Source organism: Panthera onca, chromosome E3, assembly GCF_046562875.1.
Source record: "Panthera onca isolate mPanOnc1 chromosome E3, mPanOnc1 haplotype 2, whole genome shotgun sequence".
Classification (NCBI taxonomy): domain Eukaryota; kingdom Metazoa; phylum Chordata; class Mammalia; order Carnivora; family Felidae; genus Panthera; species Panthera onca.
Window position 1 is genome coordinate 1434306 of NC_138354.1, and position 27424 is coordinate 1461729.

At 61.4% G+C, this 27424-nt stretch overlaps 1 protein-coding gene across 2 annotated transcripts in view; it reads left to right on the plus strand.

Annotated features, from left to right (window-relative positions):
* The window catches only part of ELFN1 (extracellular leucine rich repeat and fibronectin type III domain containing 1), a 66519-nt gene that overhangs the window by 24945 nt on the left and 14150 nt on the right, over nt 1-27424 (plus strand). Inside the window, exons 1-2 of one of the 2 annotated variants that reach the window (XM_081791664.1) lie at nt 289-591; nt 15016-15169. The gene's annotated coding sequence lies outside the window, so the exon portion shown is untranslated. Of the gene's footprint in view, nt 1-288; nt 592-15015; nt 15170-27424 lie in introns of those variants that run through there. The other variant, XM_081791663.1, reaches the window with a different exon arrangement.

The following is a 27424-nucleotide window of genomic DNA, read 5'->3' on the forward strand; positions in this document are numbered from 1 at the left end:
TATTTCTGGGTGTTTGGTATAATTTGGGGATTGCAAGTTGAACCCGCTGCCCTGTGATCTGCGGGGGGGCTCATCTGGGCAGGGCCAGTCCCGCCCTTGCTGGTGGCGAGAACCTGGTGCCCACAGACCCTTGAGAAGCCGTGGGGTTGGTAGCAAGCGAAAAATATCTTGTCCCTCTATGTGTCGTCGTTTTGTTGAATCCCCTAACCAGCTGTCCGTTCACAGCTCTCTGAGCCAGCCAGTTTCCCTGGTGTGGCCCGGTCCAAAGCCTCTGCAGTCATGTGCCAGTTACAGGCAGAGAGTCTGACGTTCTTGGCCAGGTTCACACGGTCTTGAGGCAGGATCACGGGGGGCTGGGGAGCTTTGCTGGTCCCTTAGCTTTTGGTTGTCTCCGCGGGATCTAGAGTCGGGGACAGGAGCTCTTGCCCGAGCAGGCCACGGCCAGCGATAGAACGGGTACTCCCGAGCTCTTTAAGTACCTGGCATCCTGGAAGGTCATGGGTCAGGATTTGGGGACCCGGGCTCTCGCCCTGGCCCAGAACGGGCATGTTGCAGGCTTGCTGCATTCTTCGTACGGCCGTAAACGGACGGGTGGGTAGGTAAGGCGGTGGGTGTGTGGATGGGTGGATGGACGGATGGTAGAAAGATGGGTGATGGATGAGTAGATACGTGAGTGGCTGAAAGCTGGATGCGTGAGTGATGGTGCGGGTGACGGACAGGTGCAGCCACAGGGATTGGAAGAGAGTGGCCGTGTGGACGGGGCTTGGAAGAAACGGGAACAGGAAGGCCCAGCTCGAGAGATTGATGTCCTCAAATGGCCTATGGGGACCCTAAGGCCCAGAGAGGTGGCTTGCCCAAGTGCATGGAACCGGGCAGCAGCAGAACTGAGGCTTGACCCCACCCGCCTGAGTACAGGTTCAGGTTTCCTTCCACCAGTCACCCCAGAGAGGCAGGGTGTCGACCGGGGGGTCAGGTCACCTCTCGTGACCGGGTAGACGGGGCGGTCTGAGCCCTGCCAGGCCCACGCAGCGGATCCAGGAGCCGAGGTCCCGGGGTTGGGGGTCTCCATCCATGGCTGCCACTAACTGCGGCCTCGGGTGAGTTACTCCTGGCAGCAAGCATTTATTCTGTACCTGCTGTGTGCCTGGCCCCATGTTGCACCCCGAGGGAAACAGAGTTGGGTAAGACATGGCATGAGGGGGTCTCCAGCCCTCCTCAGTGTTCTCAGCTGTAAAGGGGCGGGTTTAGGGCCCACGCGTCTGAAGGTTGCACTGGGCTAGGCCCCCCCAGCCCCCCAGGCCGTGTCCATCCCAGCTCTGTTTCCATAAGCAGGCTGCTGGGTTGGTTGTCCGCGGGCACCGGCGGGCAGCGAGAGCAGAGCGGAGGGGGTTCTGGAAACCCGTGTGGGCAGCAGCCTCCCCGGTGGCCGTGTGGGCCCCGCACCCAGGATGTTTCCAGGCTGCAGCTAAAGCCTGGGCCAGGGAGCCCGGGAAATGTTTAACTTTGAAAAATGGACCTTCACAGCTCATTAGGCCTCAGCGGCGCGGCCCGGCGCCTCGGGCGGCTGGGGAAGAGGGAGACGCCACGGCATGAAATCACTGAAGTATTTAAAGGCCAATTCTGCATTCCTGACCGGCAGCGTCTGCTTGCCGAGCCCGGCAGTGCTGGGCCCCGGGACAGGCTGGTGCACGGGTGCCCAGGGCCGCCCGCCGTCCTCCACTGCACGTGGTGACCCAGTCCCGGGTCAGACCCTCCTGGCGTCTGCCGTTTCCTGGCTCCGTGACCTTGGACAAGCCATTTCTGACTCTAGGCCTCAGTTTCCCCACCCGCACTGTGGCTGGTGTGCCACGTGGGAGACAGGGTGAAAGCGGAGGCTGCCCGTGAGGGACAGGCAGGGGGCACCGCAGCCCCCCGAGGGGACGGGAGCCTTTGTCCTGGAGGCACGGGGGCTGCGGGCACCCACCCCCCGCGACACCCACCTTCTAATTGGCAGAGCCGGTCCCCGGGGCCCGGACTGTTCTGGCCAGGACTGGGCTCGTGGCTGCTGTGTTGAGAAGGGCTGAGGCCCCTCCCTCTGTCCTCCTGTCGGCTCACCATCCATCCTGGGGGCCGGGTGGCCATGCTTCTCTCTTCTCTGCTGGGCGGGAGGGCCTGTGGCCTGCAGGCAGGGGTGCGGTGGGGCGGGGGCTGGGGAGGGGTGGGGGCTGGGGGTGTGTCTGAGTGGAGCTGAGGAGGAGGCAGCCAGGAGACGCCAGAGCCGATCAGCAGCGCCGACGGCCGTAATGCTCCAAACTGGGGCAGCCAGGTTGCACTGTCTTCTCATCGTATACATCTGATGCGGAGCCTGCACCTGCCCCTGGCTGGGTGGAGGGTAGAGGGCCAGGGCTCCGCCGGGCAAGGGTGTCTTCTGGACTCTTGAAGCCCTTCCGCCCCCACCCCAACCCTCACCAGCTCTGGAACTTTCCGAGGGCCCGGCGACCTTACGCAAGTGAACTCCTTTCTCCGGGCCTCTGTGTCTTTTACTGGAAATTGGGGGAAGCTTCCTGAATCCCTATCCCGGAGGTGTGGAATTGGAGGAGAGCAAAAGAAGGCCTCCTTCCTCTCCCAGTGCGGGAGGGGACAGCGGTCAGGGCCTCCGTGCTCGTGTGGACAGCTCAGCCGCGGCCACAGCCCCACGCCGACACAGACAGACAGGTGTGCCCACACGCGCCCCGCCGGCCCGTCCCCATGGCAACCCCGGGCGCAGAGCAGGTGTCTGGGAGACCCCAATTGGTGCTGACAGGTGGGGCCCACGTGACAGGCTCCCCAGAGGCGGCCCAGCCAATCAGGGCCCCTGGGCAGAGGCTCCAGGAAGATGTGAAGTTGTACCCCTGTTCCCAGCAGATGCTGGTGACACACACACAGGCTGTTTGTGGTCGATCCTGCTTTGGGGAGAGGGAAACTGAGGCTCCAACCGCCAGCCCAGGCCGACGCGGGCCCCGCCCACCCCCATCTGGAAGGCGTGGGGCTCCGCCCACACGCCCCTCCGCCCCCCCCCCCCCCCCCCCCCCGGGGTCTCGGACCTCCCCTTGTCTTAGAGCAGGGTGCCGCCCCTGCCAGACGACTTCCCCGTTTCCTCTGCCATTCGCTAATTGTCCGAGACCTTTGCTGCAGGACCAGGCTGCTAGGCCCAGCTCCTCCCCATCTGCCCTGAAGTCATGAGCTCGGCTGGCAGGGTTCCCATGGCAACAGTGGTGCGTCACAGAGGCCGGGAGGATGCAGGGGGGGTGGGCCGGAGGGGGTGGGATTCCTGGCTTCTCAGTCACCCACAGGCCTGGGCTGTGACCCTGTAAGTGGGTCCTGGGTGTCCTCCAGCCGCCCGGAGCCGGGAAGCCAGGCCCCCACCCCGCACCCCCCACCCACAGGTGCACCCGCCTGCCCAGAGACAGGGACCCTTGTGGAGTGAGCACGGTCACCACCATCGGCCGGCTGGTCCTTGGCAAGCTTACACCAGCGTCGAGGGCCACTGGCCACACCTCTCCCCCGTTGGGGTCCTGTGACTTCGCGGCTGCCCCTGTAGTGCTGGGGGCTTTGGAACCGGCCTCATTGGCACTGGCTCCAGATTCATTCCTGGAAAAAAAAAAAAAACAAACAAACCCTTTCCGTCAGACTCCTGTCTCCCCGACCCCGGCCGTCTGCAAGCCGGGGTGTGGCTGCTGTCCACTGCGTGGCCCCCGGTGCCCAGGAGAGAGCCAAGGACCATGGAAGCTGGTTTGCAGGGGAGAGTAAAGTGCCGTAGGAGCTGGTTGTGCCTCCGTGCCCCGTAGCTCTCGTTTCACATCCCGAGGCGTTGTAGGTGCACAGCGCCGTGAAAGCCGCGAGTCCCATGTGTGCGCCTGGCACGCACACGGAGGGACTGTCCTCCCGTGTCCCAGCCAGGCCAGGGCTGTGACCATTGTCCTCTTGCTTACTGGGTCCACTCGCACCCTCCTGCTGACTCAGGTGCTGGGAGCCTTTGCTCCTACTCTGGTCCGGGGTAGGAGCCCCGGAGCAGCCCTGTCCAGCCCCCTCCCAATGCCAGGCCGCCCCTCCCCCTTTGGGCTGCCCCCGCAAGGGTCAGGGGCCCACGCGGCAGGCAGGAGCGAGCTCACTGACACAGGCTCGTGCCAGACCCTGCCCAGAGGCAGAGGAGTGGACACAGACCCCTGCTCATGGCCCCGGCTTGTAGACCTGGCCTGGTCGTGGCTGCTGATCCCCAGTCATTCACCCACAAACATCCCCTCGGCAAATCTTGCTGGGCGCCCCCGTGCCAGGCCCAGGGGCCTGCATGGCAAAGGCCGTGCCCTGGTGAAGTGTGCACTTACTGAACTTCTGTGTGCTAAGGCCTGTGCTGGCACGGACCCTGGGGCGCAGCCGTGGGGGAGACGGATGTGATTCCCATCCGTAGGGAGTTGACAGTCAGTGGGGGTGATGTGAGGGAGCACAGAAGAGGGAGCCCGGGCGGGGGATCTGCTTATAACCATTGGGTGGCTTCCTTAGGTAGGACAGCCTGGGAAGGCTTCTTGGAAGAGGTGGCATTGAGCTGACTGGTCCAGGCCGGTGTTCAAGGCTGAGCCCCCTGCCACTCAGTTGGAGACCCTGGGGAACCACTGCTCTCTGTGACCTGGGCTCGCCGGCAGGGGTGGGGAGAATGCGCTGGAAGCTAGGGATGGCCCTCCTCCCGGGGCACAGAGGAGAGGAGCCCCCACCGTTCTTGGCAGGAAAGATGGTGCCCAGCCAGACTCCAGAGGGGGCAGGGGCAGGGTCGCATGCCCATATTGCCACGCGCAGAAGGCAGATGAGCCTGAGACCGTGGCCCGGCTGCTGGGCTGGGGCGGGGCGTGTAGGACAGAGCCCCTGCTGCCTTCCACGAGCTGGAATGCGGCCCCAAGGTGGGCCTGGGGTGACCGTTCCTGTCCCCGCTGCCCTCCGCCCGGCCTTCCGGCTTCTCGGGGGACCGTTTTCTCATCTGTCAAGAGGGTTCACGGCGAGAAAGGACGGCCGGTGGACCCCAGGACGTGTGTGTGATCGGCATCTGCCAAGTTCGCTCTCTTCCCCCGTGACCTCGGGCCCTTTTCAGGGGTGTCTCCCACCCCCACCCGTTCTTCTGGGAGCATGTTCGTGCGGTGTTTATGCCCAGCAGATCACCTGTGGATCTGGGAATGGGAAGGGGGTGCCGGAAGCAACCCGTGGGCCTCCCCACCAGGTGCCACGTCCCGCAGGGAGGCGGCCTGCCTAATGGGGGCTGCTGGGCAGGGTGACCAGTGGGGATCGCAGCGAGCTGTCCGCTGCTCCTCGGTTTCCACACCTGTAGAGTGGGTCTAAAAACAGGCCTCACCTCCTAGAGAAGTAAGGCCTGGAAGGTAGTCAGGGCCCCATGAGCTCACAGACAACTCCCCTCATCGCCGTCGGCACCGGAGGTCAGTTCGAGGCAGTGGGAAGAGACACAGGCACCCAGGCTGGTTGGACGCGGGCTGGGGGCCAGGCTTCCCGCAAGCACCCGCCTGGATGGCCTTTAGGAAGGAGCAGGAGGCAGCGAGGGGACACGGCTGCCTTCGGAACCTGCCTCTGACCGGTATTTTCCAGGGCACCCCGTACAGCTGTCCCTGGCTCTTCTGGATGTCTCACGTCTGTCCGTGTGCCTTTTTCTGTCACGCCCGCGATGCAACATCTCACCGAAGTTTAGCTAATTAGAGTCCGAGGGAACCTCAGCCTCATTTCAGCACACAAGCTGATCCCAAGCCTCATTTTCTTATTTCTAATAAGCACGTATCAGATGTACGGCTCTTACATCCCCCTCGTGAGGTGAATGCCTCCTGGAGATCCCTGCCTCCATTTTGCCGCAGTCCCCCCGCCTCCCCGGCTGCACCCCCGAGCCCTGTCTGACTCTGCTCAGCAGATTGGCACGAGGGGTCCTGTCGGGAGGAAGGCCGGGCTGCAGAGCCGGGCGGGGGTCCGCCCGCCGTGCTGGACCACAGTGTGCCAGCCAGCGCACATGCGTGGATTTCCCTTCTGGCCAGGCATTTAAGCCTGTATAATGGCCTGTTGCTGATTTTTGATTTTGAAAGCTGTCTCCGGATGTCTTCACCGAAGAAGGTACGGAGAGGCTGCCGGGGGCAGGAGGAGGCCATGGATCGCCACCCAGAGCTGAGCGCGTCGGCTCCTTAGAGAATTTCCTTCTGGTCTTTGTTCCCTCTGAGAGGAGAGTTGGCTACAGAGTTGGTATCAGTTATGCTCAAAAAAAAAAAAAAAAGCTTGTAAGAAATTGACGTGTAGCCTACATACAGAAAAGTCTGGAAACCCCAGGTTACCGCTCGGTGCGTTTCTGACGTGGTCTGGCCAGTACCGGGGTCCAGAGGAGGCAGGACGGCGCCCCGGGGCCTTCTCAGGCCTGCCTGGGCCAGTCCCCTCCCAGAGCAGTCAGTGTGGACCCTTCTGTCGCTGTGGGTCTGTCCACCTTTGCACGCTCGGTTAAGTGGACTCATAGGTCACACGCTCTTTATGTCTGGCCTCTCGTGCTGAACATTTTGCTTGTGAGATTCGCTTGCCCTTGGTGTTGGACGTGACAGTTTTCCTGTCCTCACCGCCGAATGCCATTCCTGCTATGGAGACACCCCGTCCGCGCCCCCCTTCTCCCGCTGCTAGACCTCCAGGCCGCGTGAGTTTGGGCTGCTCTGAACTGTGTTGTTAAGAGCACCCTCGACCGTGTGTTTACTGGATTTGTGTTTGTGTCTCCGTCTGGGAACGGACTTGCTGGGTCCGATCGCTCGCTGATCTTGAGCGATTTCCAAGTTGCAGAGTATTCATCAACATCACCAAAATGACGGTGCAGTATTCCGTGAGGGTGTGCTATAATTGATGTAGTCATTCTCTCCCTTCGTGTTCTCTTCTGTATTAAGTGGCTGTGGAGATCTTTGGCCATATATCTGTTCTCCTCTTTGGGGTTATTTCCTTATGATTGGTTCTTGGGAGGAAGACTCCTGGCTCAAGGTCACGGGCTTTCCTCCCACGCCCCCGTGATTTTGTACGGTTGTGAGACGGAACTCACGGTACGTGCAGGGCAATACAGAAAAACCATGGATGAGGAACGGAAGGAAGAAACCATCGAGCGGACGAATGAGTGACCACGGTCGAGGTTAAGACATGGTCCAGGGAGCCTGCACGGGTTCTCCTCCCTGATCACAGCCCTGTTTTCCTTCCCGAGCGAGGCAGCTCGCATCCCCAGACAACTGATCCTGGGTCAGCCTGTGTTTGACCTTCACAGAAATGTACTCGGCCACTGCAGACGTCGTCTCCTCTGGCCTCGTGCTGTCGACCGACGCCGTTTGGGGAGGGTCTGTCTACCGTCATCAGGTGCTCCTGGCACATCTTCGCTCGGTCCCAGAACTGGATCAGGGTCGTTTCCGGGGTGGGGCTGGGATGCACCTGTCCGGATCCCTTCTGGTGTGCGTGTGCCAGAGTGTAAGGTTCGCCCCTGGCGGTGCGTGCGGCTTCGCACCGCGTCGTGTCCCAGCGCGGTGGTAAACCTCACGCCAGAGCAGAGGACGATAGTGACACCTTCCCTAACACAAGGTGCCGTTCCACTTTTGAAGCTTTCCTCCATGAGAAGCTGAGCATCCCTTGTGGTTTGGGTTCCCGGTCGTTAGGATGCCCTCGTTTGTGAAATGCCTTTTCAGGACCTCTCCCCGTTTTATTATCGAGGCATCTCCCGTCTGCGTGAACTGGTAGGAGTTCACGGGTTCCTGGTGAGACAGCGTTCTCTGCAAGTAGAAAGATGTCCACCTTTCAACATTCGTAGCTTGCATTCTTATTCTTTTATAGTATAGTTTTAAGAGCAGAAATTCTTTTACATAGTACGGTTTATCAACATGTTCTCAGGTGAGTGGGAAACAACCCTTCCCTGCGTCCAGGGCATCAATATATTTTTTTATGCTATCCTTCTAAAATATGCAAGTTCTTCTTTTCCCAGTGAGGTCCGTAATCAACCTGGAATCCATTTTGTGTGTGGCGTGAGGTAGGGGTTGGGGTAGGGGCTCCACCCCCTCCCCGTATGCAAATCCAACTTCTCGGCCAATTCCGCATTCCTTCCCTTGCCTCCTTTGTCCTATCAAGGGCTGATTCCTAGGTCAGTTTCTGAGTTTTCTGTTTTGATCCCTGGGTTCATTTGTTCGATCTCGTAGTGAGACCACACTGGCTCAGTTACTGCAGCTGCATAATAAATTATAACTATCGGAGAGAGTAAACCCCCCACTCAGGCTGGTTATTTACGGCCATAACTCAGAGTCAGCTTCTCAAGTTCCGTGCAAAGAAAAAAATCTGCTGGGATTTTGATTGCAATTGCAGGGAATCTATAGATCAATTTGCAGTGTTGACTTTTTAATAAATGTTTATTTTCTACTTACTGCAGATGTATACAAATCCCGTCCATGTTTGTGTATGGATTTCATATTCAGCACTCTAAGGAAGCTCTCTTACCCATTACTGTATTTATGCGTTCTTTGGGATTTTTTTTTTTTTTATGTGCACAATTATACCACCTGTGAATAACTACAGTTTTGTTTCCTCCTTTCTGAAGTGTATCATTTTTATTTCTTTTCCCTGCCTTACTAATGGCTGAGACCACTAGGGGAGTGTTGAACTGAGGTGATGGTAACTGGCACCCTGTGCTGTTCCCGATCTCGAAGGCAAAGTTCTAGTTTACCATTTGGCGAGCTGTCTGCTGCAAGCTATGCTCATTTTAAGAGCTTTTGATCCGTATTGCCAAAGGACTTTCCAAAAGAACTCTGCCAGTTTCACCATGACCTTGCCAGCACTGGGTATTATCTTTAGAGGGTTTTTTTGTTTGTTTGTTTGTTTGTTTGTTTGTTTTTTGGGGGGGGTGTTTTTGTTTTTAGATAGTTGTTTCTTTAATGAGCCTAAATGGTGTCTGACTGCATTTTTTTAATTTGCATTTCCCTGATTATGCAAGAGGCTGAGCATTGCCCCACGTATTTGTTAACCACCTGTATTTTCTCCTGTGTGTCTGTTCCTCTATCCATTTGTTTATACATTGTTGGTGGTTCCCTAATTAATTGGAATGCGTTCTTTACATAATGAAGACAGGTATCATTTCCCTGTCACGTTTGCTACAAATATTTCCCCCTGTACGTTGTATATCTTTTAATTTTTGTTGTTTTCTTATGCTCCTTTTCCTTATTTTTATATGGTCAAACCTGCTTCTTTTCTTTTACAATTTATTCTATTCCTCTGGAGCCTGGAAAGCTTGTCTCCCTCCTGAGGACTGATAAGTATTGAATTCTGTTTTCATCTAGCTTTTTTTTTTATGGCTTAATATTTCATATTTAACTGTTTACTCCATCTGGAATTTGTGGGGCTGTGGGGTGTGAAGCTAGGAGTTAATTGCTCCTCACAGTTTACCGGGGGAAGGGGCCTCATTTGCACTTCCAAGTCTCAGGGCTCTGGCTTTCCCACGTCGTCCTGGAGGCTGAGTGGGAAGAGATTAAAGGGAGGAGGGAAGAGGAACCGTGTGCAGCCGGCACTGGGATTGCGAAGCGAAGCCGTAATCACCACCGGGACAGTCCTGTTAGCTGCCGCTGCCCGACTTTCAGGCAAAAGCAGACGCTGTTAGCCCAGTTTAGCAATATCCTAGGGCAAGTCTCCGAAGGCATTTGGGACTCAGTTTCCTCATCTGCAAAATGGGGTTACTCACGACACCTGTCAAGTCACGCATTGGAGCCCACCCTGCAAACAGCAAGAGGTCAGACACAGCCCGCACGGACCCTGGCTTCTCTGTGTGACCTGGGGCAGATGACGTCACTTCTCTGAACCTCAGTTTCTCCGTGAGGAGGGGGCGCCTGTGTGGTCTCCGGGTCGGGTCCTGGCCCAGCTGGGATGTGGGAAGGAGAGCGGGACAGGAACGGAATGGCATGTGGGGCCACCTCCTTCTCCCAGCCTGAGGGGGTGGGGGGCGCGCCCCTCCCCCCAGCCCCCCAGCAGCGCCCACAGACACAGCGCCCACCGTGCACACTCAGTCACACACAGCCAGCCACGTGCACGGATCACAGACACACGCAACACTAGACACGCACTCAGATACACAAACACACACCCAGAAACAGGCACACGTGGACCCAGCACGTATGGTCAGGCACACACGGACCCGTGAGTCAGAAACACACACGGTCTAATGCACCATCAACACCGACACGCAGAGACAATAGACCCGGCGCGCGCGCGCACACACGCACGCGCGCACACGCGCCACGCACGCATCCAACTGGCAGAGCTGTGTGCCAAGCCACAGCTGGTCTTCGGCTCTCCTGCCCTCCCCCTACATCTCAGCACCCGCCCCCCCCCCCCCCCCCCGCAGCCCCTCCCAGCCTGTCTGAGCGGCTCCCACACCTGTGGGTCTCACCTGCCCTGGCCCAGCACCTGTCTGGCCTGGCCCCCCAGCTCCCGCCACCTGGGGCGGAGCGACCCTAGGCCACACCCCCTCCCCGCTGGGCATTCTCTTTGTTTGGACCCGCCTGGCAGGGCTGTGACCAGGGGCGGAGCGAGATCCTAGGCCACACAACTTATGCACCCCAGAGGCGGCTAGAGCCCGTCCAGCCCCCTCCATGTGGTCCGCACATGTTCACGGGTGTCACGCAGGCCTGGGACCAGCATGGGACCTGCCACCTGGAGCCTTGCGAGGGCTGGCCGAGGAGGGGTCCAGCAGCCACAGTCAAGACCCTTTGGCATGGAGCTTACCCTGACGCCTCCCCACCACCCCGTGGGCAGAGGGGAGAGGTGGGGGGTGGGAGGGCCGCAGCAAGGTCACTGGGGGGCAGAGGTGAGCTCAGAACCTGATGTGGGGCCCGCACGCCCTCAGGTTGCCCCAGGAAGACTCCATCCGCCATAGAACCCGCGGAGGGGTCTGCTTGGGATTCTAAGCAAGACCCCTGCGCACCTTGGGGTGGCTTGGCCTGCCTGCCTGCCGACCTCCACTTGCCACCCGGTTCTGGCTCCGCTCTGAGTTGGACGAGTCCCAGCCACCCATTCCTCCTCCGTGGGGTCAGTGCTGGCCCCCCGGGCTCACGGTAGGCGCCTGACTAATGCTGCTGAGTAGACAGGGGACTCGAGCGGGTGCATCCCGATTGCTGAGGGCCCACGTGCGCCAGGCCGTGGGCTCTGCCACCGAGGGAAGAAGACTGGCTGTGCCCTCCAAGGCTCAAGGTCAGCCCGGGCCTGCTGGAATTCTTGGCCCCAGCAAGGGCAGGCATGCCTGTCCCATCAGGGTGTTTGGGAGGTGACATTGGGCTTGGGCCACAAATGGTAAGGATCTAGTCGTGGGTAGATCTGGGAGGAAGCCTTCCATGCAAGGAGATACCTATGCAAAGGTCCTGAGGTGGCCACATGCTGGGGGGGGGGGGGCGGGGAATGTGTTGGAGAAACAAAGCCTGGAGGAGCGTAGGGGGGCATCTGCAGTGCCCCAGGGCACCCAGCAGCACCCCCAATTCCCAGGTGGGGGCCTGGCTCCTTAGAGGGGAGGCCGGGCCAGGTAGTGGGGAAAGGCAGACCGAGGACAGCCTCGTCCTGCCCGGGGTCCTCCCCTGCTCAGCTCCGGTGGGCGGTGGGTGGGCGGGCGGGATGGGGACTGGGGACCCCGCGGGTAGGGCAGGCACAGCTGTGGGGAGGCCAGGCTGCTGACATCAGCAGGAGCCCCTCCTCCTCACCTCGCTAAACAATCATTGCCCAAAATATGCAAATGGTATAATTACTGTTATTTGTTTTGCTGATATAAGTGTTTGAAATGCAAATGTCAAGTTTGGGCCCAGTCGCTTTCCCCACCCCTCACCCTGACGTTCGCAAGTCTACGCTGAGGCCGAGCCCTGGAAGGCGGAGGAGGATGTGGGGCACCCCTCCCACCTCCTCCAGAGGCCGCTGCCTCTGCATCCTCAGGGGCCCCGGGTGTGTGTTGGGGGGCTGCCGGGACCCCTCCCTGACGGCGCACAGGGGAGGGAGGCCTCGTATCCACTCCTTCCCCGCTGCGTGATCTGGGGCCGGTTCTGCTTGGCGTGTCGGAACCTCGGTTTACCTGTCTTTGTAATGGGATCCACTCTGGCCCTGACGCAGTTCGACTGATGGGTTTGGGCCTCAGTTTTCCATCCACAGATTCCTGCGTGGGTATGCGCCCGTCTAAAACCTGGGGACTTACGGCTCCCGGAGGGTTTTGGGGGGGCCCTAGTGCACCCCCAGATGCAAGGTGTGTGTGTGCATTTTGCGGGGTGGGTCCTCGCCTTTGGCCCCTCCAGCTCAGGTGGTCTCTGAGGTTTTGGGTCCCCAAGGCCTGTGGGTTCAGACAAGCCTGGGCTGTGACCCAGCGCGAGGTGCTCACCATCCTCCCGATTCTGCAGAGGGGAAACTGAGGCGCGGCCTTCCAGGGCTCCTCCTCTCTGGCCTCCTGCAGCCTGCGCCACCCAGAACCTCCCCTAACCCACCTGCACCTGACAGCCCCCAGGGCCGGGGTCTCCCCGTGTGTCTCCTGAACCCCAGCTGCCGCAGAAGCCACGGATCCCCTGTGGGTGAGGTGTTCGCACCCGTGGATTTCCAGAAGCAGTGCCAGTGCTAATGCTCTGCAACCAGCTCGCTTCCTGTAAGAACTCAGCCCGAGGCCTCTTGCCAGGCCCTGCGGGCCGACGGGAGCTCGTGGCTGGTGCCAGGACTGGCACCAGAGAGATGCTCTGGTGGGCAGCTTGGGGCAAGCGGAGGTGGGATCCTGAGGCAGGCGGGTCAGGGTGCAGGGGCTGCATACCAGCCTGGAGGCCCCCGTGCGGCTCGGCCCCTTCCGGGCCCTGTGCGGGCGGCTGCGGGGCAGCATGCTGGGTGCTGGGTGCTGGGTTGCAGCTCAGGTCCAGGCAGAGCGGACGTGCGGATGCCTGAGGCCGGTGTGCCTGTGAGGAGAGTGTGTGTGCGTGCACAGGCGTGCATGCGCGTGTACGTGTGTGTGAGCATGCACGTGTGAGCTGTGGGTCCGCAGGGCATGCTGGTGGCAGTGAAAGCTCCAGGCCAGGCACCTGGCACTCAGGTCCGAGAACACAGACCACTCACAGGCTGAGAGGGACCTGGGAGCTCCCCGTGGGGTGGCCTGGGTTCTGCTCGCGTGCACGGTGGCTCGGGCTCACATTCCCCCTCTGGACGGCCTTGCTGAACCCAGGCCCTGGCCCTGCCCGGGGCTGGCAGAGACTGCAGCCCGCCCCGTGGTTCTGAGGCTGTTTCCTGTGTGACTTGGGACTCTGCAGAGCGGGGCTGGGTATACAGTGGGCACTCAGTGAGCACGCATTCTCGCTTCTCTGGGGCTTCGCTAGGTGAGGCACTGGGCTGCGTAGCTGGGGCTGGAGGACCCTGGAGAGGACAGCAGGCGCTGGCCAGTGGACGCTCCAGGAGGCGGCCAGCATGCACAGAGGCCGGGGGTGGGGTGGGAAGGAGGCGTCCTGGCCCCTGGGCTGTGGGTTCAGCCTGGAAGCTTCCTCCAGGGCCCGTGGGCGGGTGCGAGCTTCTGAGCTCCTTTTTATCCCAATTACCTTTTCCAAGACAGGTTTGGCCTTGTTAGCATATTCAAATGCAGCCCATTATTATTTCAATTAGCTGTTAGGTAATTAGCTCTAATGGATGAGCATTCCCCCACCTCCCCACGTATTTTTTGGTTATTTACATCCGCTTCTAAGCCACAATTTCAGGTAATTACGTGCCACTCACTCATCCGCTTACACACACGCTCCCTCACTCCCTCGGTCGACAGGTTCCTTCTCGCTTTTCAATCCCGCTCCTGGCCCAGGAGCCTGGGGGGTTTTGGGGGTGTGTGCAGACCGGGGGCGGGGGTGGGGGGGAACCACCCTGGCTCCTGCCCAGGCCCTCCTGAGGGTCACCGCTCAGCCTGTAGGGCCTCCGCGTGCGCTAGCTTGCTTCTAGAACCCCCTCGTCCGGAAGGTGCCGTTGCCTCTGGGCCCCCCTCCGTGCCCCCTAGTGGCGGCCCCCTCTCTGTGCCCCCTAGTGGCGCCCCCCTTCCGTGCCCCCTAGTGACACTCCCCTCTGTGCCCCCTAGTGGCGCCCCCCCGTGCCCCCTAGTGGCGGCCCCCTCTCTGTGCCCCCTAGTGGCGCCCCCCTTCCGTGCCCCCTAGTGACACCCCCCTCTGTGCCCCCTAGTGGCGCCCCCCTCCGTGCCCCCTAGCGATGTCCCCCTCCCCAGCTGGACTACGAGCCTTCTTTAACACACGTGGAGCGTGGTGGCATCGTGGCCCCAGGCTTTGCCCCAACGCCGCACCTTTGTGTGCGTCCTGGCAAGAAGATACCCTCTCAGCCTCGGTTTCCCTGTCTGCAAAACGGGGACCAAATGAGTGGAGAGTGTGGGCGAATGGGGTGGTGCATCCAGTTGCTCAGCAAGCACCCTGCTCACTGTCACTGGGGTTGATCGGGTGACGGAAGGCAGGAATGAATGAGTGATCCAGCCCCGGGGGCAGGTGAGGAGGCCCGGCTGTGGGCAGATGGCCCATTATGGCAGTCACAGCGCGGGTGTGCTTCCCGGCTGGTCCCTCCTGAGTGGTGGCCTGGTCTGGACTCCCTGCCCTCCGCTCCCAGCAGGGATGCTCTGGGGTGGAGGTGGGGGTCTGCAGGGAGAGGCCTGCCTGGGAGGGAGCACTGGACGTGCCCGGGGGTCTTTGCTCAGCCTGCCTCCGTCGGGGCGGTCAAGGGAATCAGAGCCAGTCTCCCCCAACACCTGGGCCACGGGGTGGGGGGCGGCTGTGACCCAGCCGGCCCCCGCCCCCACCCTCCGTCCGTCCGTCGTCCATCTGTCCATCCGTGCTCTGCCTGCGGGTTCTTCTCCCCTCACTGGTGTGGCCTCATCGTGTATGGGGGAGTCCCGGCCTCCCGTGGAGGTCTGTGCAGTCAGCACACAGGGATGGTGTCCCCGTGGCTCCTGTACCTGCTCACCACCGTCCCCGTTCTGTCTCGATGCAGTGGCAGCTGCCCTGGTGACTGTCCTACACTTCGTCTGGACCCATATCGTCCCCCCGGCTGTGGAATGAGGAGGAGGTCCGCATGAGCCCCGCGGGAAGGACCCCGCCAGCCTGCACTGGGACGCGCCAGGTCACGGGCGGGCCCTGACCCGAAGGTAAGGGGTGCTCTCAGCACGGGGGAGGGCCAGCGCACGGTGGCCTGGAGACAGACAGGGTCAGATCTGCCGGAAGCAGACGTCGCTGGTCGCAGGTGCCGCCCCTCGGCCGGAGAGCGTGGGCAGAGGAGGCCTGGGCCGCCTCCGGGTTGGAGCAGAGGAGCTGGGGGCTTGGGGCTCGGGGCCTGCCCGCCGTGCTCCCCGGATGCGTCCGGTGCTCTCCCGCCATTTTACGGGAACGGGCGCGTTACAGTGTGTTTGCGTTGTGCAGCGTGTGAATACCGACGGATACCGTGTATTTGAAAACAGGTTCCTTTTTTAATGTTTATTTTTGAGAGGCGGGGGTGGGGAGAGAATCCCAAGCAGGCTCCACGCTGTCAGCCCAGATCCTGACGCGGGGCTCGACCCCAAGAATAGTGAGATCATGACCTGAGCGGAAATCAAGAGTCGGAGGCTTAGCCGACTGAGCCCCCCACCCCAGGTGCTCCCCAAAACGGGCTCTTACCTGGGAAAATGGTCCAAGATGCTGAATCGAATGCCTAGGGCTTTGAGGCTGCTGCCCCAGTGGCACCGTGGCCGTCCCGCTGACCCGGCTGTGCTGCGTCCGCTGGGGGCTTGGCTTCCTCGGCGCTGTCAGACACCAGATACCCCCTGCGCCTCGGGGTTCGCCAGGCCGTGGGCAGGTCGCGCAGTCCTGGGACTGATGTGCGGGTTTTCCAGCGCTGGTGCTGGTGCCTCGGAGGTGGCCCGGCCCGTGGACGTGGCTTGTCCTGTCTCACGTGACCAGCAGCGGGTGAGGACTCCGGACACTGAAAAGTGGGCTTCGGGGTCTCGGGTTCTGCAATACATCGCTCGCCTGCTGTGTTCCGGCATTGAGGAATTCTGTGGATTGGGTTTATTTAAAGTGACTTTGGTGCTTAGGCTCTGCGGGTTCTAACAGACCACGAGAGGAGGCATCCGGGCCTTCATTGAATGAAGGAGCAGAGACTCCTTCTAGAACCTCCAAAGGCATGCCCTTTCCTGCTGGTGGTCGCGTGGCTCCCCAGCCTTCTCCGAGGCTTCTGGGAGGGGACCGTGGAGGGGGTCCACCTCGAGAAAAAGGGCAGGGCGAGCAGCGGGGGAGGGAGCCCTGAGGTGGGGCAAGCCCCGGTAAGGTTCAGGGCCAGAGGGTGTGGCCACAAGCAGGGGGCGTGTGGGAGGCGGGGCGAGAGGGCTGAGTGGGGCCACCAGGCGGGTTGGGCCGCCTGCTCACTGTTCCTCCAGCCGTCCATTGAGTGCCTGCTGTTTGCCAGGCCTGGGCACCGTCCCTCTGGGAACGCCAAGTCTAGAAGGAGGGTAGGGTGTGAGGATGTGTGTCCATTCCCAGCCACGGCCGCGTCCCTCCAGCTGACCTGAAGAAAGTCTGGGGTGGGGGGCGAGTTCTGACCCTGTCACCACCATTCACTCCAGGGGACAGTGCCCAGCACCTGCCCCTCCGTAGACCTCAGTTTCCCTGTCTGAAACATGAGCGTGTCCCCAAGGACCGTCCTGACGCGTGTCCCCTGTGGCGAAAGGTTGCTGAGAGGGCGGGGTGGGTGGTCTGGGGTCAGGGTCCGCTCTAACCACACCAGTACCTGGAGATGCTTGGCCGCGCTGATCTCAGACCCGGGCCGTGGCCGTGGGGGCCGGAGATGGCACGGGCCAGCCAGAGCAGGCCTTTGGCCGAGACCCCTGGCAACGGCCTTGTGCCTTCCCACCTCAGCCCTTGTGTGGAACACCGTCTCCCCAGTCCGTCTGTCCTGGGGGTGACTTTGGTGCCCGCCAGACCTCATTCTGCTGATGTTTGGATGTAACATCTTGGAAAAGTCACTTACCATCTCCGACCCCCTGTTTATCATCTGTAAAGTGGAGGCGGTAACCTCTTCTGTGAGGGGAGCCTTCACTGGGATGTGCGAATTATTCGTATACAGCAGGCGCTCAAGAAACGGTGCTGGGTGTTGCCCCCTTCTGAGTATATGGGACGGAGGGTCTCTGGTTCATCACATCCTATGAATGCTAGTTCTTTCCCTCCTGCCAGAGGCACCCGCCCTTCGCAGCCCACGCCGAGCTCAGGCTCACCCAAACCGGTCCAGGCTCCCCGCGGCCTGGCGGGACCCCTGAGGCCTCGGCCCCCGAGCCGCCCCGAGACCCACACGTCTCCGTCTTGTCTCGCGCTCACTCCAGGCTGCGTGTTCCGCTCCGTCAGCCTCCCGGGCCTGGCAGGTTGCAGATGCTGGATGAACGAATGGGTCGATGTTTCCCAGCCCGGGCCACCTCAGAAGGCAGGTGGCAGAGCAGATGGCCTGGGGCTCCTGCAGGGTCTGGCAGAGGAGCCCGGACACCACACTGGTTCTCCAGGAACGTGGGTGCGGGGCGCATTGTTCCCGAGATCCCTTACAGACAGAACATTTTGTCATGCAGCGAGTTGAACTTTCCAGTTCTATTCCTGCCTCCCTCCTCCTCCGTTTCCTGGTCCTAAGGCCTCGTCCCTAGAAGTTGCTTTTACTGAAGCAATGACTAAGAGGCCAGAAGGAACCTTCTATGTGCTCTGATGACCCCAGGTGGCCCGCTGGCCCCGGCCCAGCCCTTGGCCTGTCCTGGGTTCAGCACCGGGGACAGAGCCACAGCCGGCCTCGCTGGGCCTGTGGGCGCAGCGGGAGGCCTGTCGGGGAGACAGGGGTCTGGGGGTCGGCAGAGCGGGAGCCCAGCCCCCTCTGTAAGGCCCCTCCCCTCCCCAGGCCTCAGTTGTCTTCCCTGGGGAGTGGGGGTGATACTCTTCCCAGTGGGGCCGGCAGGACCTACCTGTGACTTGCCCAAGGCCACCGACCTTCCCCTCCTGCGCATCCCGCCCCTCCCCCGGCCTTCCAGCAGCTCCCTCACCAGGCGCCCCTCCCCCACCTCTCCCGGAGCAGAGTTATTTATCTGCCTGATGGTGACAGGCGGCAGTGACTGGAGTTAGAGCTGCTGTCCAGAGATCAGCTGGCGCGGCAGAGCAAACAGCCCGAGCTAATTAGCAAAAGGTCACTCCAGCTGCTGGAGCCCCTGCTTTTGAAGTTGGCCCTCACAAGGCGGGCTGGAAGGAGCCCGGGACTTTGAGTTAGTGGCTTGGTTACCAGGACAGCTTCAAACTGCTGCCCACTGCTCGTCGCCTGATTGCCCAGCCCACGACTCTGAGGCTTCGCCTAGAGATTCCTGGCGCCGGGGGGTCGGTCCAGCCACCCACTCGCTGCCCCGGGCTGGACAGATGACACACTCAGCCCCCATCCGGCATCGGAGGGCTGGCCCTAACCTTCCCGGCCTCCCCCACCGTGCCGGGGGTGGGGGGGCACACTGTCCCCAGCAGCGGAAGGGCAAAGCGCGCAGGGCTGGGCAGTAGCCACCCACATACCCCCACATTCCCTGTGAGTGTGCTCTTACCGTTTCTCTTTAAGTAAATTCACTTTTAAAAAACTTAAATACATTTATTTAAAAGGGAGATTTTATAGCACTACTACAAATGGAAAACAAGCCTCCTTTGCCATAAATAGAATTCATAATCATAAAAATAAATTCAGTGGAAACAAAACAATGTTATTAAATTCTAGTTGGATGCTGTAGCCCAGGGGAGGCTCGGAGCCCAAGGCCTGCTATTGCTTTATTAAAAAGGGAGAAAGGCAAGTGTGCAGAGGTGTTCAAGACTTACCAGCCCCGATCTGAGACCTGCCTTTTGATGTAATCAGAAGCACTGAAAAGAATTAAATTGAAAGTAACTTTTTAATGAAAGTATTCAGCACTATTTTTTTTGCTGTATCAGCGAGGAATTCAGTCTGGCTACACAAGACAGAGACCTATCATCTGATTGAACCCCACCAGGGGGCTCGTTTTTTCTCATGTAAATAGGGTGGCGCTGGGGGGTGGTGCAGTGCCCAAGGAAGACGTCAGTCATCTAGGCTCTATGCAGCCGCCTTCTCTGCCATTCTTAGCATTTGTCCTCATGGCCTCAAGATGGCGGCAGCACCCCCAGCCATTGTATGTGCATCCCAGGCAGGAAAAGGGGTTGTGGTGGAGGAAAAGGAATATGGCGGCTAAGTCGGTTCCTTGTTATCAGGGAGATCCTTGTGGGCACTTGAGCCTGGGTTCTTGCCCACTATGTCCCCTGCTGCCTTGTGGATGTTCTCACCAGATGGTTTGCCTGTTTGCCACATGTTTACTTGGTGCCTACTGTTTCCCAGGCAGTAGACCCCTGCCCTTGTGGTGTTCGTGAGGTCACGTGCTGGCATCTGTGGGGAGAGTCACAACCCTGTGCCCGGACACCCTGCCTGGGGCCTCCCCTCCTCCTTGCCCCCACACCTGGCTCTGGCTGCCTGCAGTGAGCCCAGCACAGGGAGGGACCCTGCCCCTCCCAGAAGACCCAGGCTGCCCTCACCACCTGCGGGGGATGGGTGGGGGTCCAGGTTCAAGCTGCCTACCTCCAGGCTGCTTGGAAATGGGGGGCAGCCCTTTCCCTCCCTCGTAGCCCTCTCGGGGGGCCCCGGAGCCCTGTTCTCCCATCTGGCCTTCCCAAAGCCCCTCTTTGGCTTTTCTGTCTCCTCAGCTGGTGTGGGTCTGAATTGGTCTTCTCGTTTCCCCGTGGAACGCGTATCCAAATTAGCAGGAGAGGGGAGGCCTTGGGTGCCTCCTGCCTCTGGCCTCTCTCTGGCTTGTGGGCCCTGGGGACCCCTCCTCCTGCAGTCCAGGGCTCCTGGCTCATGCCTCCTGTCCCACTGTCCCCGTCCCTGCCACACAGGCAGGGCTTTTGGCCTGATCTTCTCGCCTCCTCCCTCAGAGATCTTACTCCTGCCTCTGGGCTCTGACCCCTCTTTTTGCCACCAATGCAGGGACCCACTACAGACCCACGTTTAAATTTGGGTTCCATTGCTAAGCGGCTGTGCAGTCAGGGGCAAGTCACTTAACCTGTCTGTGTCTTTGTTCCGTGGGGGCAGTAGCAGCTGCTTGTGGGGCTCTCTGATCAAGTAAGCAAGAGGCACCAAGGCGGCTCCCCACTTGTGCCTCTCCCGCCCTCCCTCCTCCCCCCCCCCCCCCCCGCACCTGCTTTGTGGGCATCTCTGCGCATGTGTCCCCATGACCCTGGGGGCCCCTGTGTGTGTGGTTGTCCTGCCCTGCCCTTCCCTCCCCTCCACACACTCAGCCCCACCCGGTGAACTGCGAATCCAGCCTGGGAAGTGGGTCGGGGGTGTGCGGGGAGGTACAGCTGTGGGGCGGAGGGGAGAGGAGGGAGCTGCCGGGAGAGTAGGAGCAGGCTGGGAGAAGGTGGCCGGCGTGGGGCCTGGGAGCCAGGAGGACTGTTTTCCATACACCAGCACTACTGGACCATCTGGTACAAGAACCCCGAGTGACTGCCCAGGGTCTGCAGGTGGACACGGGGTCTGACTCACACTTGCAGAAGTGTCACTGCTCTCTGATGGAGGGGAGGGTACTTGGGGCCGCCTGCAGGGAGTCTGCCTGGCTCTGCCCGAGCTGCTCCGGGCTGGCCCTCGCCCTGCACATGCGGTGTCCCCAGCCTGGCTGCTTGGTGCAAGGCCCTGAAATGCCGTGTGCACGTCAGCTGGCGGCTCTTCCAGGATCACCAGCTGATGCTCTGAGACTCCTGGGGGGGAGGGGAGGGGAGCACTGCTGCAGTCCTACTGTGTGCTCCCTGCAGAGCGGGGGGGTTGCAGGGGAGTTGGGGAGCCCTCGTAAGCCTAGGCTCCCGGGCAGGACTGTGAATGCATGCAGGGCTCAGAGAAGGAGCAGAGGGGCTTCCTGGAGGGGCAGAGAGGAGCCCTCCCCATTCCCCATCTCGCCCGTTTTCTGGCTGGGGACACCAAGGGCCCTGGACACATGAGTGACACAGCCTCTCCCTGGACAGCAAGCAGGGCCTCGTTCTTTCTCGTTCTGAGCATTTCAGCCCCTGTGAGGCTGGGTTTCAGAGGCTCTGACGGTGGGAAGGCCCAGAGCTGTCCAGGGTCCTGACCTCCTGCACAGCGTCAGCCCGCTGGATGCTGCCCGGTCCTCCTCTCCACACCCTAGGGGGCGCCCTCCCCACCAACAAGGCCAGGTCTGGGTCAGGCAGCCCTGACCCCCCTCTGGTGCCCCCTTCCACATCCAGGGTCCAACTTGGACACACATGTCCATGAAGATTCCCATCGCTCAGAGATGGCTCCCTTCCCCAGGCCCCGCCAGCCCCTGCTCTGTGCAATCTCGGGGGTGGCACCTGGTCTCTGCACCTGCCTCTCTTGCCCCCCACCCATCCCCCTTAGTGCTTTCTGAGCCCTCTGCAGCCAAGCTCTGTGTGTTACAGCTGCTGCCAGTGCAACAGAGGCCTGTCTGATACAGACGAGAATTCACCGTGATCTCACCCACCTGTAAGATCCCACAATCACTACAGCTTCCTTATCTCAGAGGGCTCCCACGGACACAGGGCTCAGGGTCACCGACCCCACTTTCTCTCTCTGCTCTTGGCATCCGAGCTCCTCCTACCTCTGGACACTCCTCTCCTCGGGTGCCTCTAACATTCCTGCCCCTCTCCGCACACGGTGTCCACTGCCTTGCCCTGGGGCTAGCTTGTCCTGTGCTCAGCCCTCTGCCCGGTGCAGGCCTTGGGGCCTCTCCCCTTGTCCCCAACACACGCACCCTAAAATCGGCATGGCTGTGACCACGCTGGCCCATCACGCCTCCACCTTTGCATTCGCCAAGCCGCCTCCCCACTGTTCCCGTCACCGTCACACAGAAAATCACCAGTTACGTTGGTCTGATCTCCCGAGTCCCTCCTTTCTCCTTTGAATCTCTTCCTGGAGTATGGCACACAGACAGGAGGGGACACACCCCGGAGGCATCCTCAGCTCAGTGAGTTTTTGTCCAGTGGACACACCCATGTCCTCAGCACCCAGGCCAACCCACAGGGCATCACCGGCTCTGCGGAGGCCCCTCACGTCCCCTTCCAAGTCGCTGCCCCCAGGGGTGACCGCTAGCCTTTGAACCACATTGTTTCTGCGCATTTTGGGACTCGGTGCAAACAGTTCGTGCGCTGTTGTTTGCGATGTTCATCCCCTTGCCGCGTCGTTACGGTTCAGTCATCTTTATTGCCACACGACAGCTTTCCGTCGTGGGTGTTCCCCTGGGGATCGTCCGTCCGCTTGTCGGTGGGCGTTTGGGTAATGTTCGGGGCTCTCGTGACTGGTGCTTCTGGGAACATTCCAGACTTCCCGGGCACATTCGTATGCGTGTCACTGGATGTAGTCCACGTCTCCTGGCTCCATCCACGTCCCTCCCTCCTCCCCTCCCCCGCCGTCTGGTCCAGAACACTCTGCCATCTCTCCTGCCCTGACTGTGGACGCCTCCTCTTGATTTCCCGCATACCCACTGTTGTCCTGCAACAGCCAGGGTGATCGTAGCTCCTCTCTACTAAACATTCGGTGGCTCCTTATTGCCCTTCAGGCAAGATCTTGTCTTCGGCAGACACTCTGGGGTAAGATAAAGGCTCCCAGCAGTCCTGCACCTCCTGGGGTCTTGTCACCCACCCCCCTGCAGGCTCCAGCTCCCCTGGCCTCCTTGGTCCCTTGTATGCCCCATCTGCCCCCACTCCGCTCACCAGGTGCCTTTGCATGGTTAAGTCTCTCTCTTTGTTCAAGTCTCTGCAGAAATGTCGCCTCTCGGGGAGCCCTCCTGAACCCACAGACCAGGTTGAGTCCCCGGCTGACACCCGTACTGGTTGAGTTTGGTTGTCTGCATCCCTTAGCCCAGCATCTGGCACGTGGCAGGGGCCCAGCTGCTGTTTGTGGCCCTCAAGGGGGCAGGGCAGAGCTGCAGTCCCCGCCATGTGGGAGAGAGGGCAGGAGTCACAGAGTGGCAGGCTCGAAGTCGCCACGTGGGCCAGCAGAATGCAGGGCCGCTGACGTCACGGAGCCCGTGAGGACTTTGCTCTTCCTAGAGCGGCTGACACATCTGCAGAGTCTTCTAGAAAACCAAGGACGTGGCAGGGCCCAAAGGACTCGGCTCTGATTGGTGGCCTGACAAGCACTGTGGTCGGGCAAGGAACGGACCCCTGGGGAGGCCTGTGGCTCCAGCGGCCTCGCCCTGCAGGCCCTGGGCGCCCCTGCCCTGGACCCTGCCCCGTGTCCCTGGGCTCCTGTTGTCCAGCCCAGCTGACAGTGCCCCAGCAGCACGTGTTTCCCCGTGAGCCCGTCACGGGTGGACCCCGATCCTTCTCAACCCACCCCACACCTGCTTTCCTCATCAGGAGGAAGCCCACATCCTCGGACCCTGGCCCGGCCCGGACAGAGCCCAGGACTCTGCCCGTCACCTCTGTTGGGACGAGGAAGGCGGGACCAGGCAGGAGGGCCAGATTCTCCCACTTGGGCCACGGGCTTCTTCCCCCACCCCCGCTTTTGGTTTCCCCAGAGGCCTTCCAGCTTACGTCAGGTCCAGGCGGCGGGAGGTCTGTCCAGCTTCCTGCAGGGGCACCAGGCCCAGTCCCCAGCCTGCCTCGGCCCCGGGCCGGGCTGGGCAGAGAGCTCCCTAGGGGCCGGAGCGTTCGGGTTTATGGCGGGAAGGAGCCGGCAGCCGAGTGCAGCAGCCCAGCCCTACCCGGGGTGGGGGCAGGTGGTAGACCAGATGGCCCTTTGTCCCAGCATCATGGGCGGGGTGGGGGGTGGGGGGTGGGGGCCTCCGCAGCCTGGGGCTGTGGTCCCGAGGCTTGTAAAGGCCCCTTCCTGCTCCAGGGTCTTGTGGGCCCTTGAGACCACATCTCCCTTCCCGGCCGGATCCCCTCCTCTCCTGAGCCTCCCTCCCCGTGGGTCTCTCTTCCACAGGATAGGCTGCTTGGGTACTGTTTTGTCATGTGCTGTGACTGTCGATTCATTGCCATAGCAAGTGGGGCTACGACCAGATTCGGAACCTCGCTTCCTCCAGTGGCCCGGAGGCTGCCCACAGCTGCTCTCCTGGGTCGAGGCGCCAGCCTGCCCTCCGTTTCCTCATCTACCGAACGAAGTCCAGCATGCAATTAGCTGCTCCTTCCTGTGTCTGACCGCATTTAAATAAATGTGCGTTGGCACCTGTAAAACCAGACTTTTGGTAGCAGAAAGCTGGCCTGAGGGTACCTGAGCCCCAGGCCCACGGGCGAGGAAGCAGAAACACGGATTTAGCGACTTGACCAGGGCCGGCACTGGGCAGATGGCATCTCTGTCTGTGTATCCCAAGCCCTCGGCCCCTGGGCAGTGGAGGGGTAGGAGGGAAGCAGCCCCAGGGCAGTCATCAGCCCCCTCCCGCCCCTCACCCCGGCTAAGGCACAGCCCCAGGGCCTCAGGGTGGGTACGAGGGAGCCTTTTGGAGACGGGTCAGGAGAACAAGGTCCTCGCCCTGGTTGTACCGCGACCCTGCTGTGTGACCCGGGGGAAGTTCCTTTCCTTCTCTGGGCCCGAGCGTAAGGCCTTACAAGGTCGAGGCCAAAGTTGGGGGGTTCTGTTGACGTGGCTCCTCAGGTCCCTTGCTGGACAGCCACCGTGTGCCCCCGCCTTGCCCTGGCAGGGGGCTGGCACACAGGGGTCCACCCAATGAGGAGGGGCCAGAGCACCAGGCCACCAGTCAGCTTGCAGGGCACCACGTCACGTCGGCCAAGTTGGGTCCGTCAAACCTTGCCTCCATGCGTGGTCAAAGCCAGGCGGGGCCCAGGGCAGAAGAGGGCACTCGGAGGGGGCACTTCCCCCCGGCCACTGCGGGTCAGTATTAGAGCTCGGACGACCAGGAGGGGTGAAGCGTGTGACGCAGGGAAGTCCTAGGTCAGAAATGAGAAGCCCGGTCTCCCCTCCGTCCTAGATTCCTCTGGGATCCTGAGGCCATTCCTTACCGGCTCTGGTCCTCAGTGCTCCCATCTGTGCAACGAGAGCCCCTGCAGGACTCATCAGAGGCCCCGGGCCCGCAGCTCCAGGGGCTGGTGCCTCTCACCCTCTGCACAGTGGCTGTGACCCTCAGCCCTGGGGATCGGCCCAGCTGGTGGGGGCCCGAGTGGCCTGGGCCTGGTCCTCAGGACCAGAGAAAACAAAGCCGGAACCAGAAAGGGGTCCCAGCCAGGGAAGAGGGCACTTTAAACGAATGCAGACGCCTGGGCCCGACCCTAAACCTGAACCAGGGGTAGAGCTGGGTTGTGGAAGTTTCTGTTTTGTGAAAGCTCACGGGTGAATCTGACAGCTCTCCCGGTTTTGGGGAACCCCTTGCCAGGGGCGGTGCCCTCTCCGACACCCTGCCTCTCCTTGCACACCTCTGGCGACGGGGAGCTCAGTCATACACAGCAGCCCGCTCCTTCCAAAACATGTAAAAATCCATTATAAAGTATTTAAGATGTCTCAAGTATTTAAGAAATCCTGATAAATATTTCACTAATTATAAAATATTTAATACAGCTAAAGGTGCGAAGAATAACACCATGAATACCTGAACGCCGCCCCTTCTGGCTTCATATTAATCCCCACGCGCTGCCGGTGGCCCAGGGAAGCGCTGGAGGGAGCGAGGAGGCCTGTGTCCCAGTGCCCCGAAGCCCCCCGCGTGCCCTTCTCCGACCCTCTCCGCCCTCTTTCTTTCTCCACTTCTCACCGTGGTAAAACACACACCACGCGAAACTCGCCACCTTCCCCGTTTGTAAGCGTGCGGCTCGGTGGCGTTAGGTACACGGTTTCCCGCAGCCGCCCCTCCCCCCCCCCCCCCCCCCCCCCCCCGAGCGTCTCCGGACCGGCTGCGCCCCGCGCCCCCGCCTCGTGAGGCAGTGGGGCCTTTGCGGAAGTTTGCGATGGTGATTCTCACACCAGCTTTTACGCTTCCCTCCACTGGCGGAGCCCCCCCTGCGAACCCGCCGTCTGGCGCCGTTGAGCGCTTCCGCGACGCGGCTGGCGCGCCAGGGGCTCGCAAGGCTCACCCGGGGGCTCGGCGGCGCTCCTGTGGGGGCATCGTGCCGAGTGCGCGGTTCGCGGCTCGCCCCTCTTCGCTGCCGCGCCGCACCCTGATCCGTGCACCCGTGGACGCCTCTCACGGCCGCGCCAGGTACGCGCCCGGCACGGGCATTCGGCTCCCGCGCTCCGTGCGCCTCGGCCTTCCAGCAGGGCCGCGCGGTTTACGTCGGGAGGGTGGGCGTCCACCCGCAGGGCCTGGGGGCGCCTGCTGTGCGGGTACAGGAGCACCGAGGCCCTGCCCCTCGCAGACGCCGCCTCTCCCTCTCGCCTTTCCTCGGACACCTGCCTTTGCATCGTCCCCTCGCTGCCGGCTCCCTCGCCTCGCCCACGCGGACCTGTTGGCCGCCTGACGTGCGGCGACGCGCGGGGGCCCCGGGGCCGAAGTGCCTGGGTTTGAATCCCGCCCCGTCGAGCGGCTGTGGAGACTCAGCCAAGTTCATGACTCCTAGTAGGTGCTCTCGGACTGTGAGCTCTGCTTGTCTTCCTTAAAGTCTGAACCCTCTCTGAATACAGGCTGAGCGGTGCTGCCGAGAGGTGGACTGTCACCTCCGCTATTCTACCTGCTCGATCTCTGTTAAGTCAGCCACGGTTACCTTCTTAGGTGGCCACATCTATTGGCTCAAGCTGCGTTTGCCTCATTCTCTCCCCTGGGGGTGGCGTGGAGCCCTGCTTCTCTGCGGACCCCTTCCTGGCGCGTTTTTGTCCCGTGTGCTCCGTCAAGGTGGATGTGACCTGTTATTCCAGCTGGAGGGAATGCCGGGCTCCTGGTCCTGGCCTCCAGCATGTGTCCCCTTCCTGCAGACTCCCGGAGGCCGGTGGGCGGTAGGACGCGGGTGACAGACGGACAGACGGCCCGCAGACAGACGGAGGCTCCGAGCCCGGGGCGAGGCGGCAGGCGGTGTGGGGGAGGAGGCGGCGTGAGCCCCAGCAGCTCTGCTGTCTCTTTGACGCGCCCGGGGCTGGAGGGTAGACCCGCGGAGGGGAGCGCGTCCTCACACCTCGCTTGGGTGGCTTCCAGCGGTGTCACTTACGCAGAGGATCGGGTGACCTCCAGCTGCCCCGGTGGCGGGACTCCTGCCCGCCGTGAGGCGGTAATTAGACGCTCGTGTGCGAGGCTGCTGTGTGCGCGTGAAGTGCGGCGGGGGCGGGGGGAGGCCGCGGCCGAGGGGCGCACTCCGGGGACACCCCTCCCCCGCAGGTGTCAGGCGCAAGCTGCTGTCCTGCCAGCCACCCCCCCCCCCCCCCCCCCCCCCCCGCCCATGATGCTTCCGGTTTTTTC